Source organism: Danio aesculapii, chromosome 6 (assembly GCF_903798145.1).
Source record: "Danio aesculapii chromosome 6, fDanAes4.1, whole genome shotgun sequence".
NCBI lineage: Eukaryota > Metazoa > Chordata > Actinopteri > Cypriniformes > Danionidae > Danio > Danio aesculapii.
This window is the reverse complement of record NC_079440.1, coordinates 10650197-10664207: the sequence shown is the minus strand read 5'-3', so window position 1 is coordinate 10664207 and position 14011 is coordinate 10650197.

Sequence of the window (14011 nt, the reverse complement as noted above, 5' to 3'; positions counted from 1 at the left end):
GTGTGTATACACGTTTAAGATGTTATTAAATTACAATTAAGAGAGGCAAACATCCCATCAAACGGTTTCTTTTAGAATACTATAATACAGAAAAACAAATAGTCTCTGATACAATATGAAGTATGTACGTAAATGTATGGAAATATGTTAAAAAAAATATCTTCTAATTTTTTTAATGTTAGCATGTGTGCATAAATGGGTTAGCACAAATTCAGTATGGGTCACTTTCACTTCCATGGAAATGTCAGGAGAAAAAGTAAAATAAATAAAATATCAATAAATAATTTTAAAAAATGAGAAGATAAATAAAATAAGATTAAGAAAGACAGTTTGGTACAAAAGTAAGGTAACACTTTATTTTGATGGTTCATTTGAGTATTAGTAGACTGTCTGCTTAATATCTGTTGATACTGCTGCTAAACAGACATTTAACTGACTATAAGAAACTAAGAAAGTACATGTCAACTTACACTAACTCCAGCCTAACAGTCAATTTATAATCTAATGAGAATCAGTTGGCATTTAGATGCAATGTAACTTAAATTCAGTAAAGTAATTATAATTAAAGTTATTATAAAAGCAAAAAAAAAAAATCATACAAAATATAATATTTAAATAAACGGTCTAAAATGTAAAAAAAAAAAATAAAAGTAGATTAAACAAATACAAATTAGCAATCAGATTAAAAATGCATTTATTCATTAAATAAAAAATAATGCTGCTTAAACGCACAATACGTTTTTTTTTTTTTAAAATATAAAAAATATATTTTGCTGACCTTTGTACTTCCATTATTCCAAATCTTTAAAAGAATGTTAAAATCCAAAGAAATTAGCTTTTTCACAGGACCGTGTTCTGTGTCTCCATGCTAATGACAGTTTGCGGTTTGGTTTTCTAGAAAACAGGGAAATCCCAAAGCCTCTTTAATATGTTGTGCATTTATTAAACTGGTCAGAGCAGCATTATAACAAAACCTTAAAGGGTATTTAACATGATAAAACAGTGAAGATTCCCTTGCAGATTCCACGTGATCGAGAGTAAAAGAACCAGAAATGGTGGACTGTGGCATAATTAAAGCTCATCTGTTTTCATGGTGCGTCTCCCGTTTAGCTTTGACAGCTTTCAGTCTTACTCAGCTTTTATACTTGCATGATACTTTTCAAATACTTTAGATCATTTATGTGCATGACATCTGCAGGCGTCACATTGAATATAATTAAGACTACGACTCACCTGATACCACACTCAGTCGTGGCATCATTAAACTATGCATTTGTTTGTTGCAAACATTCACCCTCTAGTGGCGAAAATTACATACTGCGCTTTTAACAGAACTAAATATTTTTTAAATAACATTGTGCATAGGATTGCACAATAATGTTCTGATTGAAAACCCATGTTGTTTACACTGTACGATTTCCCGTTAGTCCCATTAGGCTGTATGTGGCACATTCTCCATTAATTCTTCAGATATGACATTAAATGACACTTAGGACCCGAAGTGGGGAAATATGATTTCTGCAGTGACCTTTTCAAAACAAAACAGAAAATTCCTAAAACTGTTTAGCGCAATTGGTACCAGATTGACCCAACTGCTGTCTAAAACTATTATGCAGTGTTTTTCTAGTTCAGCCCGAGCCCCTCGTGTAGAGAGATCAATGTGAGCTACATAGAAGAAGTGGCTGAACTAGGTTGTAGTGAACAGATGTGAAAAGACCTTCTCTTTTTTTTTTGAGAATTAAAAAGGCAGTCTGAGCTATAGAACATTCTGGATGCAGTCGAAAAGAAATTCTGTAGACGTGTCCTCTGTACAAGTCATTAATCGTAATGGAGTGAAACTTCTGTCGTTATTTACTAACCCTTTAATAGCTAGAAATACTTCTGAACAGTGTCTTTAGGTGTGATAACATGCACAACAAATGACGTGTGTTGTTTGTTCAGACTACTTATTTAAAATGAGTTTGTTTTGAGACAAATTAAGTGTTTTATGTTTAACATACAGTTGAATTCAGAATTATTAGCCCCCCTTTGAATTTTTTTTCCTTTTTTTTAAATATATTTCCCAAATTATGTTTAACAGGACATTTTCACAGTATGTCTGATAATATTTTATCTTCTAGAGAAAGTCTTTTTTTTCCATTTTCTATTTTAAGGTCAAAATTATTAGCTCTTTTTTAAGCTTTTTTTTTTTTTTTTTTTTTTTTTTTTTTGACAGTCTACAGAACAAACCATCGTTATTCAATAACTTGCCTAATTACCCTAACCTGCCTAGTTAACCTAATTAACCTAGTTAAACCTTTAAATGTCACTTTAAGCTGTATAGAAGTGTCTTAAAATATCTAGTCAAATATTATTTACTGTCATCATGGCAAAGATAAAATAAATCCGTTATTAGAAATGAGTTATTAAATCTATTATGTTTAGAAATGTGAAGAAATCTCTCCATTAAACAGAAATTGGGGAAAAAAGAAACGGGGGCTGTTTAATTCCAATAATTCAGGGGGGCTTATAATTCTGACCTCAACTGTAGGTTAATTGGTAACAAACAATAAGTTAACTTAATTCTTTCATGTTTTCCCAACACGACTGTGTGGAACTCAGCATTTTGTACAGCGCAATCACAGAATAATCACACACACCTGAGGTGTAACAGACACATTGTGAATAATTTCAGCTTGTTTAAGTCAACTTCACAGCTAAAGCAGTCCCATATCACTCCGATTATTGATTACAGCTATTCTACAGTAAATAAATCAAAGCATGACATAAAGCTTTGGATGAGATGCGTAAGAAACTAGTGCTACACACAAGAGCTGTTTAAGGACAAAAAAGTTTGCTGTTTGTTCAGACTACTTAAAATAAGCTGAAACAACATAATTGTTTTTTTTTTGGGGGGGGGGGGGGGGGGGGGGGGGGCATCTTTTTTGGGATGAGATAACTGTTTTATGTTCAATCCACTTAAATCTGTAAAAATTATTATTATTATTATTTTTTTTTTTACAATGTGGCAAATGTTTTGAAATATAACATCTAAACAATGTATTTAAGTGTGGTGACCGTGGTGTGGGGATATTTTCTTCGCACACTTTGAGCCCATTAGTACCAATTTAGCATCGTGTCAATGCAACATCCTACCTGAGTATTGATGCTGACCATGTCCATCCCTTTATGACCACAGTGTACCCATCTTCTGATGGCTACTTCCAGGATAACGGGAGATTCGAATCATGAATGTGCAGTTGACAAATCTGCAACTGCGTGTTGCTATCATGTCAATATGAAGCAAAATCTCTGAGGAATACAGTACCTTATTGAATCTATGCCAAGAACGCCTAAGGCAGTTCTAAAGGCAAAAGGGGGTCCAACTCGGTACTAGTATGGTGTACCTATTAAAGTGAGTGTATGTGAGCAGTGTGCAAATTATACATCAACTATCAAGCGTGTTAAATATTTTTACCAAACTAAGCATGCTTGAGTGAACCAAATTCATACATTTCATTCAATGACATCTAATTTATTAATCAAACATGTAAAATAAAATTCAGTGTTTTAATTTTTATTATAAAACGATTTAAAGGGATAGTTTACCCAAAAATGATAATGTACTCACTATTTACTTAAGCTGAGTATTTATTCTGTTGTACACAAAAGATTTTCTGAAGAAAGTTGAACACTTGTATACACTGACTTTTATCGTAGGAAAAACAAATACTATGGAAGTCAATGGTTACTCTTTTCAGACATTTTTGAAAGTATCATCTTTTGTGTTCAACAGAAAATAGAAACTAACATGTTTGTGACTTAATGATGGCATGCAAGTTTGGTGAATTGAATAAACTAAATTGTCCTTAGTGTATGAGTCTGTGAATGAGTGTGTATATGTGTTTCCCATTACTGAATTGCAGCTGGAAGGGAATACACTGGATAAAACATAGGCTGGAATAGTTGGCGGTTCATTCCGCTGTGGCGACCCCTTATAAATAAGGGACTAAGCGGAAGAAAAATGAATGAATGCATATGTGATGGACATTTGTTATGTTTATAAACTCTGCAATTTGACTAGTTAATAGATGTAAAATAAGCCTTTGGAATCTTCAGTTAAATAATCAAATCATCAGATAAATGAATTTGGACAGCATTTTTCAGTGGGGTTGTCAGTTTTGACGACTATTATCATAGCACAGCACAAGAGCCCACGTATCAGAGCCGAGCCAAACGCAAAGTCCACAAGCCCTGAGAAAAGGGAGTCTAGTTAAAGCTGTGAGATGACAATATTGAGTTACAGTCTTTTTCTCAATTTAATCGAAGCCTGTAATCTTTGATAAATGATTTATACTGTTCAAGGTTTGGCAGCTCTGAACAGTTTCTCACACAACTTGTGGCTTTGCAATCAGGGCTCTCAGAGGAGCCAATTCTCATAGTAGATCAGCTCTTTTTTTTTGTATTCTATCTTAAGCTGCTGTACAATGTTCTATAGGGTTCAAACAATGTCCATTCAAAGGTCCCATGAAAATAAAATAAAGTTTTTCAGATGTTAGTATCAGTATTGTTAGTTTTTAGGATATCTTTAAGCTAGTGCGCACCAAAACAGTAACTAAATTTGCATTTAGGTGATATAAAACTGATATAAACTTGTAAAGCTTGTAGTTTGTCACTTCCAGAATAGATCAATGTTTATTTAGGTCACCTCTTACTTTTGTTTCTCATCAAATAATGACCAATCAAATGCTTTCTAGTATCTGGCATGCCCCACCCCCTTTCAAGATGCTTCTCATTTGATGCGCTTGACCTCAGCCACTCTCACTGGCAGAGCGAGATAGAGAAAGATCATTGATAAAACAAACCGCTATTGGCTGTTTTTTTTTTTAAAAAGGGGGAGAAGCTACACTATGTCACACCCTCTCTTCATGTTTCAGTCGAGATTACGTCAAACATCAAATGGCTCGTTTCCACTGACTGGTACAGTTCGGGTCGGTATGGGTCACCTTTATCAGGCTTGCATTTCCACTACTATGGGTACCCTTTTGGTGAGCGTGGAGTATAACAAAAACATTTCAGTCGACGTCATTTTCGCTTGAGAAAATGTCTAACGTTACAGTAAAGGTGTACGGGTTGCTCACATATCATATGAGAAGCTCTTCTCACAAAACAGATGCTTTATACACACAAATACTTCTGTAGAAATGTTTATTACTAACTTTTCTATGAACATGAGTTGATTATAACTGCAGATCAATGAAATGCACAGTTCAAAGCACTTCACATGACTTTTAAGAACAATCCAACCTTTAAAATTCAAGGTTAGTCGTTCTATTTGATTCAGCTTTTTTTGTCATGGTTAAAGAATAGACTAATAATGTAGTTTGGCATTTGGAAACAAACCCAAAGAGAAGAAATCATATTAGTAAGCAAACTTCAAATAGAGAATGTTTTCGGTGACTGTCAAAATGTAGAATTTCATAGTTAGCCTTATGGGCAAGGTGCCAATCACAGGGAGATTTGGCCACCCTAATTAATGCTTGAACCTCCAGTGAAGAACAACAAATCTAGATGTGTGATGGGGTCTGGAAAATAGTTTGCACTCTCTCTGTAATAATAATAATAATAATAATCAACTTTCACCTATGAATTTTCAGTTTAGATGTTTCGTAGAATGCCAAGGCAAGTTTATTTAGATAGAACATTTCATACGCAATGGTAATTAAAAGTGCTTTACATAAACATGAATAAAAGAAACAAGTATAAGAAATAAAAACAACAAACAACAATTTAATAAAACAAATTAAAATGTTTTAAAGGAATGAGAAAGAAAAGAAAGACATAATAGTGCGATCTGTCGGATGGAGCATAGTGCTCATTCAGTAAAGGCACAGTCTTGATTTGAATGTACCTAGTGTTGGAGCACATCTGATTATTTCTGGAAGCTGATTTCAGCTGCAAGGAGCGCAGTAGCTGAAGCCGATTCACCCTGCTTTGACTGAACTGTTAGAATTTTTAATTTAAAAATAAAATAAACTGAAAATAAAATAAATTGACATTGCCAATAATAATAATAACTATAGACTCTAAAAAAAATCAAAAATATTTTTGTACCGTGCCATTGTCTCTGATTCTAATTGGTGGAGACAACTAGTGCGTCCCTTTATAGGTGGTGCGTGTGTTCTAATTCTATGGGCAAAATTCCCACAGTGGCGTAATCGGGTAAACTGGTGTAATTTCAGTTTCCATTACATTGGAGTTTTGACTCTCCACCTGCCCACCTTGTACCCATCCACATGGTAGACATTTAATTCAATTCAATTCATGTTTATTTATATAGCGTTTTTTACAATGTAGATTTTGTCAAAGCAGCTTAACATAGCTCTAGTAAAGTCCAAATTTCAGAGTTGAAGTTCAGTTTAGTTTAGTTCAATGTCGTTTAAATTTCACTGCTGAAAGTCCAAACGCTGAAGAGCAAATCCATCGATGTGCAGCTCCACAAGTCCCGATCCAAGCAAGCCAGTGCAGACAGTGGCGAGGAAAAAACTTCACCAATTGACGAAGTGAAGGGGAAAAAAACCTCGAGAGGAATTCTGTTGGGCACGACCATTATTCCGCTGGCCAAACTTCCTGTGTGGAGCTGCAGTCTAGGCGGTGGAGGCTGGGAAAGCTGGACGTCCATCGTGGAGAACTGCAGGTGTGAGTAGGACACCGGCAGGTGGTCAGGCTGGCCCACAGGATCAATGCGGAGACTCGTTTGTAATTGTGGTCTTTCAGGAATCTCATGCGCTCCATTCCTCCATGACCACCACAGCATCATCTCGGCATATGATCCATGTCCTGGTCCAGGATTATGGATATCATGGGATCATCTCTTCACAGGTCTTGAATCACATCTATGGCGCTGCATAGTCTCTAGGGGCCTCGTAATGATTATCCCCAAGTGGAAATAGAGAATAAAGAAAATAATTAGCGTAGCTGCTGTTTATAGTGTATTTAAATGGAGTATTAATCAGAGTATTGCCTTAATCGTATTAAAATTATTATTGGAGTCCATGTAAACATTGGTGTCCATGTAAACATACTCAGTGTGCAAATTGGGGAAGTTTTTTAACAGTTGTAGAAAATACCACCTGGTACTAAAAATTCTGGGTTCCACATAATTCCATCATGTTGTCCAACGGTTAATTTAATTTAATCCTTTTTGCAAATTGAAGTGGATTGAACATAAAATATTAAGTTATTATCCAAAAAAATTGTTTGTTCAATTCATTTTAAATATGTAGCTTGAACAAGCAGCAAGCGTAATTTTTCAGTGCACCTGTGAGCAAAAAAAAAAAATCTGCCTGAAATATTTTCTTTTAAAATGATTTTTTTTCTGTAAAATGCTACTTTTGTCCAGTCCCCCCCCCCCCCCCCCCCCGTCTACTCTTGTTATGTGTTTGTTATTTTGTATGCATCCTACAAATCAATCTATATGTCTAAAATCATGAATATCTAACAAATGTATCTGTTCAAGTCGTCTAATGAAATAGTTTTTCAATATAGTGCAGCCCTAGTTATATTAATGTAACCAAGTGAATCGTCATTGTTGTTGTAATGCTTATCTGCTCTCTGTTGGGGACAAAATGTTTCACCGCATCTTTGGTTTCCTCTATTGATGACGCACAGATTCTGCATTTGGAGTGGACTGTTATCTGACCCGGCCGAACTGTGGATGTGTCTGAAGCAAAATACAGCTGAAGCTCAGGTAAGATGATCTCAAAGCGAAGGACGTTTGTTGATGAATGGCATAGCTCTGCTCAAAAAGACTCTTGTTCCTGTATCTTGTAGATCAGGGAGAAGAATCGTGTATCTTGTGTTCAGAAATGATGGATAGTGAATACTGTGAACAGTTCTCTCGTAACGTGACTGAACATCATGTTTCTTAAATGGATAGTTCACCCAAAAATGAAAATGTAATTTTTTTTCGCACTCACTTTGTTCCAAACTTATTTTGAAGAAACCTGGAATCTGGTAACAGTTAATTTAGGAAACATAAAGCCGAAAAGAAAATGAATGAATAAATGAAATCCTATGGAAGTCAATAGCTATGTTTCCAGCCACATACTTTGATGCACATTTTGGAATATTGCAAAAAAAATGCCAAGGTACACATACATTTTGTAAATGTGCATTTTATCCCTTAAGAATGTGCATAAACTACAGTGGAAACACATTTACTGAATAAATGGATATGATGGGCTGGCATTAAAGGGGTCCTATTATGCCCCTTTTTACGAGATGTAAAATAAGTCTCTGATGTGCCTAAAGTTTGTATGTGAAGTTTCAGCTCAAAATACCATACAAATAATGTTTCATAACTCTTTGAAACTGACGCTTTTAGGCTAATTGTGCCATTTTGGTGACTATCGCTTTAAATTGAAATAAGATTGTGCTCCCAGCCCACTTTTCAAAAGTGGGAGGAGCTTAAATGCCTGTGTGTCTGCATAGTAGCAGATTCAAAAACAAGACTAACATCCTATGCAATAAGGGAGAGATCGTCACTAATGGACTGGGCTTTCCCCCTCTGATGACACATACAAAGGGAGAATGTTAAAGTGTTTCTTCAGACAATTTTTTTATGAAGTGAAATTACAAAAAGTAATATGAATACATTTTTACTATTAGAAGCTGGTTATATTCACAGACTGTTGTCACACAGCTGTACTGTACATGAAATATACAAAAACACATTTACAAAGACTATCATAAATGTAATTACAATGTTATTACATAGTAATTATATTGTAACGACAATGTTATTACATCGTTATTACATAGTAATTATAATGTAATGACATAGTAATTACATCCAAATTAAAAGTTTGTAATGTGTATATTTACACATAAATACACAAAAAATGTACATGAAATATACAAAGAGACATTTACATTTATGTATATCATCTTTGATGAAACGACAGCGTAATTATAATGTTACTACAGAGTAATTACAATGTAACGACATAGTAAGTACATCCAAAATAATGTACTGTTTATTAGGGTTGGGTACCAAAACCCGGTGCCATTATAGCACCGATACCTTAGTAACCGGTATGTACCGGATCAAATCAGCATATGAATTTCGGTGCCTAATTTCGGTGCCACTGGTGCTGCGACAAGGACGTAAGAAGCATCAAAGGCACACATAGGCGTTGTGTCACACCATCTCTAAACATTTAATTCTAAACAACTTTGAGAAATACGGACAGGCGATGTAAGGCGATTGTTTTTGATTCTAAGTGAACGCGCGCAGTACAGCTCAATCAGCCTGGTATTTCGGTGAGCGAGAGCGACACTCTTCAGATTAAGACGCATGATCACTCATCAAATTTGCTTAAACTAATCTTTCTAAAGCGTATTTTACAAGCAAGGGTTCTGACACAGCAACGTGCTTTACAAAAGTTGCGTGTAAGGGGGAAACATGTCAAACTTAATGACACATTTGAGGGCTCAAAAAGGCAAAGGAATGCCTTTCTCGCGTGCTCTAGGTGTCACGTGCAATCGCTCCCTCTGGCACTCGCTCCTTCTGCTTTCGCGGCACTTGCTCTCTCTGTGACGGTGCTGCGTGCATCAGTTCCCCAAATTTGTCAGAAGTTGACGCCAAAATTGACACAGGTAATAAAAAGATTAAACTTCAGTCATGATCATGTTGTGAAACACTATCAAAATGTCCAATGTTGATGATATTAGACTTCTGTTTTCAATAGCGGTTTTAACACTTTCAATATAGGAAGTGCTCGGCTATGCAGAGACCATTATTAATTAGAAATTGAGTGTACATAGTTTTAAGTTAGGGAATGCAGTTTTGAATTTACAAACCAAAGAACAGATGTAACACATTAATCAAATGTAATTTTCAGTTACGGTCATGTAAGTCATATTCAACTCGTTCAGTTTTGTCTTCATTCATTTTTGATTTTCGTCTTCAACACATGATTTATTTACAGCACATTTTAAACATAATAGTTTAAATAACTAATTTCTAATATCTACTTTATCTACCCAATAGTGACAGTTAGTGCATAACATTTAACTAGTTATTTTGCGAGAAAGTTGTATTCAGACAAAGGCCCTTTAAGTATTTTATAGTCTTTTATTCAGGTTAAAGTGTAATTTAAAGACTTAATCAGTTAACTACGAAAGTTGAAATTAGTCAAATTATTTTGTAACTGATTTGTTGTGTATATCAAAAAATATACAGTAAATATTTCTTATTGAGGCTATTAATACTGACCTTAATTTTTTTATTAGAAACTTCTTTTATTCAAGAAATAAACAATAAGATATACGACTTATTATGACTCCAGAATCATATTTTTTTTAGGAAACACTGAAAATTTTCAGAAACATTATTTTAAATGAATGGGAGGGCAAAATAAATTGACTTCAACTGTAGGCCTATCTGTTACAGTTTACAGGTGCAACAATGTGCCTTGATGTACTTGAATGTTAGAAATGTGTTATCCTACACCAGTACAAAGTTACTTGTCAAATAAATTAACAAGGAAGATTATCTTGAGTTTAAGTTATTTATTCATCTTGTTTATGAAGACTGCAGAGTGATGCATGAAAAAAATTAGAAAAATGAAAAAAAGTATTTTGTGATATATATGTTAAAATGTGCTCCCAAAAGTACGTGGCACCGGTATCCTTTTAAAAGTATCGATTTAGCACCGGTATCGATGATAACCGCAAACGATACCCAACCCTACTGTGTATGTTTACATATAAATACTGTACTTGAAATATACAAAGAAACATTTAGGTTTATAAATAATATTTTGGATGTAATTACCATGTGATAGAAATGTAATTACAATGTACTGACACAGTAATTACATACAATATAAAAGTTTGTAATTACATGTGTACTGTGTATATTTACGTATACAACTTTAAATAAACAAATACTATACATGCAATATGCAAAGAAATATTTACGTTTATAAATATTATCTTGGATGTAACTACAATGTAATTACAATGTAATGACATAATAATTACAATGTAACGACAGTAATTACATCAAAGATAAAAGTTTGTAATTACATATTAAGGTTTATAAATATCTTTGATGTCAGTACAATGTAATAGAAATGTAATTACAAGGTAATGACATAGTAATTACAATGTAACGACACAATAATTACATACAAGATAAAAGTTTAACTACATGTGCACTGTGTATATATGTATTTAACTGTAATTTACAAATACTGCACATAAAATAAACAATTACATTTACAATACTATCGTAGATGTAAATACAATGTAATAACAATGTAACTACAATGTCATTACATAGTAGTTATAATGTTATGACATAGTAATTACATCAAAAATAAAAGTTTGTAATTAACATATGTACTGCGTATATTTACGCATAAATAAACAAATACTGAACATGCAATATACAAAGAAACATTTACATTTAAAATTACTATCTTGGATGTAACTACAATGTAAGAACAATGTAATGACATAGTAATTGCTGTGTAATTACACGGTAATTGCACACAAGATAAAAGTTTGTAATTACAAATTACATCTCATATGCAATTAAAATGTCATTACATCCAAAATAAAAGTTTGTAATTACATATGTATTGTGTATATTTACATATAAATACACAAATACTGTACTTGAAATATACAAAGAAATGTGTTTATACAAATTATCTTGGATGTAATAGAAATATAATTACAAGGTAATGACATAGTAATTACGTCCAAGATAAAAGTTTGTAATTACATGTGCACTGTGTATATTTATGTATATAACTATAATTTACAAATACTGTACATGAAATAATCACATTTACAATACTATCTTCGAGGTAATAACAATGTAATTACAATGTCATTACATAGTAATTATAATGTAGTGACAGAGTAATTACATAAAAAATAAAAGTTTGTAATTACATATGTACTGTGTATATTTACATATAAATATATAAATACACAAATACTGTACTTGAAATATTCAAAAAAACATGTTTATAATTATTATCTTGGATGTAATTACAATGTAATAGCAATGTAATTACTATGTAATGGCATAGTAATTACAATGTAACAACACAGCAATTGCACACACAATTAAAGTTTGTTATTACATGTGTACTGTGTATATTTATGTATACAACTATAAATGAACAAATACTGTACATGCAATATGCAAAGAAGCATTTTCATTTATAAATTTTAACTTGGATGTAACTACAATGTAATGACATAGTAACTACATCCAAGATAAAAGTTTGTAATTACATTTTAAATATTACGTGTACTTTGTATTTGTATAGAATTTTAATTTAAAAATACTGTAAATGAAACTGTACAAAAACACATTTACAATACTATCTTAGACGTAAAATACAATGTTATAACAATGCATAGATGATGTTGTTACATAGTAATTATAATGTAATGACAGTATTTACAAAAAAGTTTATAATTACATATGTACTGTGTATATTTACGTATAAATACACAACTACTGTACATGAAATATACAAGGAAACGTTTATGTTTATTAACAATATCTTAGATGTAATTACAATGTAATAGAAATGTAATGACATGGCAATTAAGTTTGTAATTACATGTGTACTGTGTATATTTGCATACACAACTATAAATAAACATACTGTACATGAAATATACAAAGAAATATTTACATTTATAAATATTAACTTGGATCTAACTACAATGTAATTACAATGTAATGGCATAATAATTACAATGTAGCGATATAGTAATTACATCCAAGCTAAAAGTTTGTAATTACATATTACATGTGCACTGTGTATAATTATGTGTATATCTATAATTTACTAATTCTGTACATGAAATAAACAATCACATTTACAATTCTATCTTAGATGTAAATATAATGTAATAACAATGTCATTACAATGTCATTACATAGTCGTTATAATGTAAAGACATAGTAATTACATCAAAAATAAAAGTTGGCAATTACATATGTACTGCGTATATTTATGTATAAATACACAAATTCTGTACATGCAATAAACAAAGAAACATTTACATTTATAATTATTTTCTTGATGTAATTACAATGTAAGTACAATGTAATGACATAGTAATTACAATGTAATTACACAGTAATTGCGCACAAGGTAAACGTTTATAATTACATATTACATCTCAGATGCAATTACAATGTCATTACATCCAAAATAAAAGTTTGTAATTATGTATGTACTGTGTATATTTACATGTAAATACACAAATACTGTACTTAAAATATGCAAAGAAACATGTTTATAAATATTTTCTTGGATGTATTTACAATGTAATAGCAATGTAATTACAATGTTGTGACATAGTAATTACAATGTAACGACACCGTAATTGCACACAAGATAAAAGTTTGTAATTACATGTGTACTCTGTATATTTACGCATACAACTATAAATGAACAAATACTGTACATGCAATATACAAAGAAACATTTACATTTATAAATTTTAACTTTGGTGTAACTTCAATGTAATTACACCCAAGATAAAAATTTGTAATTGCATTTTACATATTACATGTGTTCTGTGTATGTTTATGTATAGAACTTTCATTTACAAGTACTGTACATGAAATATACAAAAACACATTTACAATACTATCTTAGATGTAAATATAATGTTATGACAAAGTAGTTACAATGTTACAACAATGTATTATTAATGTCATTACATAGTAATTATAGTGTAATGGCATAGTAATTATGTCCAAAACAAAGTTTGTACACTAAAAAAAAATTATTTAAAGATGATTCCTTGGATTTACTCAAATATTTTACGTTAAGTGGTTGTAAACAATTTATTTGGGCTGAATTTAAACAAACAAATTAAGTTGAACATTATTAAATTTAATTTGTTTGTTTAAATTCAACACAAATAAATTGTTTGCAACAGTTTTGCATGCAACACTTTTTTCAGTGTAATTACATATGTATTG